The following is a 7,292-nucleotide window of genomic DNA, read 5'->3' as shown; positions in this document are numbered from 1 at the left end:
CTGCCATCTCTTCCAGAGCCTCCTGTGTCTGGACAGGGAGAAGGAACTCTGTCTCCTGAAGCCCCGTAAATCACCTTTCCTTTGCTACATGAACACAATCAGACACATTAGAAGACAGATACAAACGGAGGCTCAGAGGTAGGTGTGTGTGTGTGTGTGTTTGCATTAATGTGTGTGATACTTACAATAATCCAACAGGAGCCAGCTTCACCTCCAGGTGTTTGGTCAGCTTCACTGCTGGCACATTGTTGAACTGGAGACAAGAACAGACACAAAATAAGAGATAAGACAACCTGCATCCTCTGTGTCATCTGTCCCCTTGGTGTCAGAGAGTTAAAACCACAACCTGTTAGTTATAATAGTTTTCATCCAGGATTGTATCAGTGCCTCATCCATAAGCAAGTCATACACTATACTGAGCCTTTATAATCAGTATCAAAGTCCCTGTCTCTTCTCTACCCACTTAAATACTTCTTATTCATCCAGTAATGAAATGTAACAGAATACTTTATATTAACAAAAGTAAAAGTAAAGTCACATTATTAAAACCTACTCTACTATAAGAAAAATAGGTCATTAAAATATTTGCATAAATACATTTGGTCAGAAGTATAAATGCATGTAATCTGCATGTATATCTGTATGTATGTATGTATATGTATGTATGTATATATATATATAAATATATATAGTATTTTTATAAATGCGATTTTAATTTTATTTTGGTAAATCATTTGTTTTATTATATTTATAATATCTATTTGGTATGTATCATAATGCATATCAACAATGAACTGGTGTCTTTCTTGTTTTGCACAAGTTAAATCTGGATATATAGATGTGTCATGATGTCAAGAATTATAGTTAGAGAACAGTTTTAGAAGTGTGGTCATAGACACAGCTGGATGAGGTTTGTGTGACACAGAGTCTCAAACCTACAAAGCAAAGACACATACTCTCTTTTCAACGTTGGGCTCAACGACTGCACAGTCAGGAGTTTCGAGCTCAGCAACAGCGTTTAGTGTCTGTTCCGTCTTCGAAAGCTTGACATACGGCATGTCATCATCCTGCTAGCTCTCACATTTTCTCTTTCTGTGGAAAAACAGAAAAAACACAGAAAGCATGAATTACCAATGTTTAAAACTGTGAGGAAAGAAAAGAACATGAAAGCATCTCAATCAAAGAAATATAAATTCATGACAGAAAAGGTGACTGTGAACTAGTCAGGCAGACTTACTGTGAGTGGCGGTTGTTCACGGGAAAAGGAAGTCTGTCTCCTGGAGCCCCGTAAACCCCCTTTCCTTTGCTACATAAACACAATCAGACACATAAGAAGACAAATAGAAACAGTAGCTCAGAGGTGTGTTTGTGTGTGTTTGCATTAATGTGTGCGATACTTACAATAATCCAACAGGAGCCAGCCTCACCTCCAGGTGTTTGGTCAGCTTCCCTGATGGCACATTGTTGAACTGGAGACAAGAACAGACACAAAATAAGAGATAAGACAACCTGCATCCTCTGTGTCATCTGTCCCCTTGGTGTCAGAGTTAAAACCACCACCACACACATTTATACCTAACCCAGCCTTGTATAATCTCTGTCCTGATCTTAATATTGTCCTCCTGAACATGATGAACCAAAGATGAATAATATCTGTAACCTGTAGTTGCTCTGTGGTGTTTCCCAGAACTCTAAAGCACAGCACTATCACTGACACCACTGATTCTTTAATCAATCACAGAAGAAATCAATCATGCACAGTTTTTACAATTTAATGAAAGAAGAATTTGCTGCTCCAAGCTGAGAGGTGATGCTATTGGGGGGGGGGGTCGTCATCAGAACCAGTCCAGTTGAACAAGTCATGCCATTCCTGAGCAGGGACATCTTGAGGAAGTGGATGGTTATTTGTGTCCTCTGACAGTTTGTTGACCACTGCCCAGATCATGTCCAACAACTCCTTGTCGTCCATCTCCTCCAAAGTAAGGTCACTTTCTGCCCTCAGGTCCCTAAAATTCTGGTGTGTAGCCGTCCATTTCATTGTTGTTCTTCTGTGACATTGATGAAAAACTGGGTTTGAGACACTGCAACAAGCTTACATGCTGATAAATACAAATGAATGAACCAATGTATTATGAAATAAAACTATACAAGTGTAACCCTTCTGAGAGGAAAAGAGAATAGTACTGAAAAATAGTAACTAGGTTCAATAACCAGTGAAATCAGAAGTTCTAAGATCGACTATGGAGCCCAGGATTGATCAAACGATGACGCAGGAATGAGACAAACTCAGTATACTCCTTAAGAAACAATAACGCTTCCCTATTTATTACAGGATGGGAAGGATGAATAAAAACATCAATCAGACAAATTATCACAACTCTTACCCGGGTAAGTATAGAAAATAAAATAAAGTTTTACAGCTGCGTTTTTTCTAAAGTTCAGTTCACCTGTTTTCAGTCACTGTTCAGTCAACACCGTGAAGGTGGAAAATCAGTCCCACCGCACTGTTGCGTGGATGGTGTGTGTGTATGTAAAGTGTAAAAGGATTCAGGTTCCACGGCGTAGTATCTCTAAGTATCCTCCGGGGTCTGGCTCGCCATCAAACTTTGACTGGCTCCAACATCCAGGTAGGTCAAACTCTCAATGGGTCCATCAAAAAACCTGACCTACGATAAGTTGGATCAGAGCATTCATCTTAATTTTCTCAAATCTCAAAAAATGAATTATAGTACATTAATCATGTTAAATCTACATAAACTCTTTATCAATAGAGAATAGGCCTGGGCCGATAATCAATAAATCAATTAATCGCACGATAAATTAAAATGAACTCGATAATTTTTCCCGCCTCGATTTATTGCCATGTGCATGCGCGTTTGTTTTCCTCTTCTCTCGCCTCCAAGCAGGCTGGATGACAAGAGGGTTCACTCTGAGCTCGGTCTCAGCACCTGGGGGCGTTTGTTCCATAGCGGAATGAACAGAGTGAACCCTCTTGTCAGTCATCCAGTCTCTTTGTCTCTGTGGGGGGAGGCAGGGCCGCTAGCATTGGCTCCACACCAAGCGGCAACCTCCCGGGCTGAGCGCTGAGGCCACTGCGGAAGTGCAAAAAACTGCAGTTCACTGGGTGGCCACTTGAGGCTGGCTCCAAGAGGGAGTCAATGGGAATTGACTCCCATGTTAAAACGCCAGACTTTAGAGCAGAATTAAACCTGTTTACAGCCTGGTTCAAAATACGGTTTTAGACTCAATCAGTAAGTTCTTCCTTCATGACAACTATGTATTATCTGTTTAGATAATACAGAGGTTTGAAATTGTGAATAATTATCACTTGATTGACACGCGACGTCACCGTTAGCTCGTCACTCTGGCTGTTAGCCTGTGGTCTGCTCGGCTTCACCTGAGCTAACCGACCGCGACCGGGTCTGGGGAGGAGTTTTCACTCACATGTGAATATTATCGTTTGTTGTTCGGCTGATTGTCCTGACGGAGAAGTGTCTGTGGTGTGTAAAGTACTGCCTTTTATTTACGTGTCAGTAGTGATGAGCAGGTATCATTGTCTCTGTACCTGGCTGGTTAGCTTAGCTCCGCTAACCTCCAGGCAACATACCAGCAGTAATGGCAATGCTAACGGGAGCGGCATGACATGAAGCGGTTCACACAGCGGAGAGAGGAGCGTTAGAGTTTATGGTGATAAATCTTTTAAACTGAAGGCGACTGTGTGTTTAGTGAATGAGCTCCACCAAGTTAGATATTTAACGTTATGTAAAGTTGTTCAGCTCCCCAACCTATTTGGCTTGACTATGTTACTGTGGGTAACTTCAGTAATAATGTTTTATTAGATTATTGGTTCAGAAATAACGTTAGTGCACCTGCTGCAGTGTGAAACTTGTTGAGCTGGACTTTATTTATGAATGAACAGTTTACCTACCAGGTATAGACCTGTTTTCATAACTTACTAACAATTAAAGCAAATGATTGCACATGATGCATTACATTATAAATGCAATACTTTTAATGTGAAAGAACTCCATACTGCACATTCATTGTAGTACACTGTTTAATCCCAAACCATATTCAAATAAATAGTTGAATATCCACAGAATGTAAGGACATAGACTTTGTTTGAAAGTAACACTTATCTCGGCAATAATGCCATACTTTTATGTTTCCTGTCATTTTATTAGGGACGGACGAACCTGAGGGACACAGCTGTGCTGACCGTGTTCTGTCTCTTATGACAAAAAAGAAAAGACTTTTTATCTAAAGTTTATCAAATCAGAAAGTAAAAGATGAACATTGTTGTGATAACAGTGTTCATTTTACCAACCATAATGGATATAGAAATTGACTCAATATTATTAACATGTTGACCAGCATGAAGCTGCCGATCTCCACCTTGTTGCTGCTGCCACAGTGGATTCAGAGGACATCAGGTGTTGCAGTGCTTCATGTAATGAAATGAAAAAAGTCACGTTAAAGGATATTTTATGCTGAAATCATTGTCATATCTGTAGATATTAAGGAACAGAGGAGAAACACGATTATTTACAGATACTGTACAATACAATAGCCTACAATATTTTTTACACATGTAATATCAGCTGTGTTAAGCAGCCAAGACTGGTACTTATAGTTTATTCTGTGTTCAGCAGGTGGAAGCACCACAGATTTCAGCCAAACTGATGTACTAAAAAAAATAAACATTGTACAAAAAAATGTCTTTCTACCACATCTGTAATAACCGAATGAGCAAGGTGAGCCCATCAACATGGACGAGCCAGTTCAAAAGTGGTGGCAACAAAAAAAAGCAACACAACAAACTCGCATGCCCACCTAAAGCACAACCACCCGACCCAGTGTTCCCAGCTGGGGGAAAAAAAGTGCACCTCAAGATGCAGAGCCTTCGTCCCGAAAGTCAACACTCACTGAGGCGTTTGGTCGACAAAGTAAATATAAATGGAGCAAAAATGGTAGTTCGCTGCATCGCAAAAGAAATGCTGCCCTTTAGTACAGTTGAAAAATCAGCATTGAGAGAGATGCTGCAAACGTTTGACAGACAGAACGAATTGCCTGCGAGAAAATACATGTCACAAACAGCCTAAATGTTCAGTATTTATTGAAGTGCAATTTTGTTAATCGAGACTTGATAAGCCATTTTATTTATTGTCTTGGTTGTGTGTGGTTTTATATTTGAGTGCTGTTTTTGCTAACAGAGACTGAGAGTCCATTTTATTCTTTGTTTGTTTTATTTATTTAGGATATTTCAACGTTCCTGAAATTACAATTACGATGGTAAAAAATTACTGAAAAATAAAAGTTTATTGTATTTGAAAGGGTGTGCATTATTATGATATATTATCATGTTGACAATCATTTCATTTATCGGCAATAATTCGTGGGACAATATATCGTCCAGCTAAATTTGTTATCGTCCCAGGCCTAATAGAGAATAACAATTTTACTCAATTACTGTTGCAACATGCTATCACAATGTTCAGTAATAAAATAAGCAACACTCAAAATATCAGATTATGTTATTGAATAATCTTCCTCACTCCAAGTCAACAGTATCAAAATATCCTGTGCTCTTTACATCGTAATTAGCACATAAAACAATATCAATCATCTAGAAAGAAAAACATGTAATGTGCACAGCTAATAAAATATGGCTGGATGAGCTTAGAATGCACAAATAAGGTGCTAAACACACACATAATACAGCTCTATGTGCAACAAAGGAGCAAACAAATGTCTCACATTGCACCTTTAAAATGTCGGATCAGGGCTTCAGCATTAATGTGTGGTGTGTCGTAGTGTGTCTCTCTCGTGCCAATCAGCACCGGAGCTAGTGCTCTGATGTTAGCTCCTATGCTAACGGTTTAACTCGTTGCATTAGCTATTAGCCTAGCACATCAAGACGGCCGCTCACCGATGCGTTTCTCTTCCCGAGAGGTTCCTCCGACGGTGCTCACACAGGTCCTGGTCGTCCCGGGAGATTTCTTCGGCAGCTTTTCCGAGTCTGATCCACTTTTCTTGTTTTATCTTCCTATGGTGAGTGTCTGTTTAATGCGCCTTGCTCTCTCTCTCTCTTCCCGGCAACTTCAGAGGAAGTGAACCTGCTCCGATCAGCTCAATGGGCGGGGCTTCTTTTCTGATTGGGTGACAGACCGTCTCCAACCCGTCTCCTTCAAACTAAAACTCTCTATAAATTATTTTATTATGGTTCTATCTCTCCTTTTAGATAAACATCAGTTTTTTATTATTAACCAAAACGTAGTATTAATGAATTGATTTTTCCACCATGAATTTCACTTGTCTTCATTCAATCAACTAATTTATTGTTTTTAATACAGATTTTTAACCTGGGTTACACAAGAATCTAATACTTTTATTTAGAAGCTGTTTTGTTGTGATATTTTTTCACTGTGATTTTGAGCTAAATGGAGATATGGACACTTCCTATGCTTCTATATACTATATACTATACATCCACTGTCATGATTACACCTGATTTCTTTGGAACTATGTTCTTTCAGATACAAATAAAAAAATCTATTCTATAGTTATCTTACAGGATCACATAACTGCCTCGCCCATAGGCAACTCATATACTTTACTGGGCCATTATAATAAGTCTCTATACTCAGTCAGGTTCACTACTCTGAGTAATCATGAATTACGACCTCCTCCATTAATAAGTATCTTTCTTGATACAGGTATTGATAAAGTTCCTCTGAATCGCTCTCTAACCTAAAGTTAGTACCTAACCTGTGTCTGGTTGTGAGGCCCTGCCTGGCTGAACTGGGGGCCTGACTGCAGGACCAGCCTTGTCTCCCATCTAGCCCTAATGTAATCAGTTGAAGCACTCGTACAGTCTCTGAGGTTTTTATATAACACAGATACCACCTTGATTTTTGACCCATTATATACTCGCATTTGTACATCTATCACTCCGTTTAATATTTTTGCACTCCCTATTTCCCTTATAATATAATCCCTTAGCTGTAGTTATCTAAAAAAAATCCTAATTTTTTAATCCATACATTTCTCTAAGGTCCTGAAAAGACATTATGTTTCCATTCTTTAGTATTGTACACATGGCAGTGATTCCCTTCCTCTCCCAGTTCCTGTATGTCAGGTCACTCAAGTTTGGCTTGAATCTTTCATCATATGCAATCCAGCTCAACAATCTCACTTTCTTTTCCAATCTATGCCTTTTATTGAAATCAGCCCAGATAGTCAGTGTGTGGGAGTTTATTGGATCTATTGAACCTTTTAGTAGTTTTTATCAA

At 39.2% G+C, this 7,292-nt stretch overlaps 1 long non-coding RNA gene across 1 annotated transcript; it reads right to left on the bottom strand.

The window, feature by feature from the left end:
* Positions 1-962: 962 nt before the first annotated feature.
* On the bottom strand, positions 963-2,742 carry LOC138404842 (uncharacterized). The gene is made up of 4 exons (XR_011238605.1): positions 1,769-2,742; positions 1,402-1,469; positions 1,238-1,306; positions 963-1,092 (listed from the first exon to the last, which is right to left on the bottom strand). It is a non-coding gene; the product is annotated as an uncharacterized lncRNA (long non-coding RNA).
* Positions 2,743-7,292: the final 4,550 nt, after the last annotated feature.

The sequence above is a fragment of the Paralichthys olivaceus genome, chromosome 15 (assembly GCF_024713975.1).
Source record: "Paralichthys olivaceus isolate ysfri-2021 chromosome 15, ASM2471397v2, whole genome shotgun sequence".
In the NCBI taxonomy this organism is placed as follows: Eukaryota; Metazoa; Chordata; class Actinopteri; order Pleuronectiformes; family Paralichthyidae; genus Paralichthys; species Paralichthys olivaceus.
Note: the sequence above shows the minus strand (reverse complement) of the source record. Positions and strands in the feature narration are given on the sequence as shown.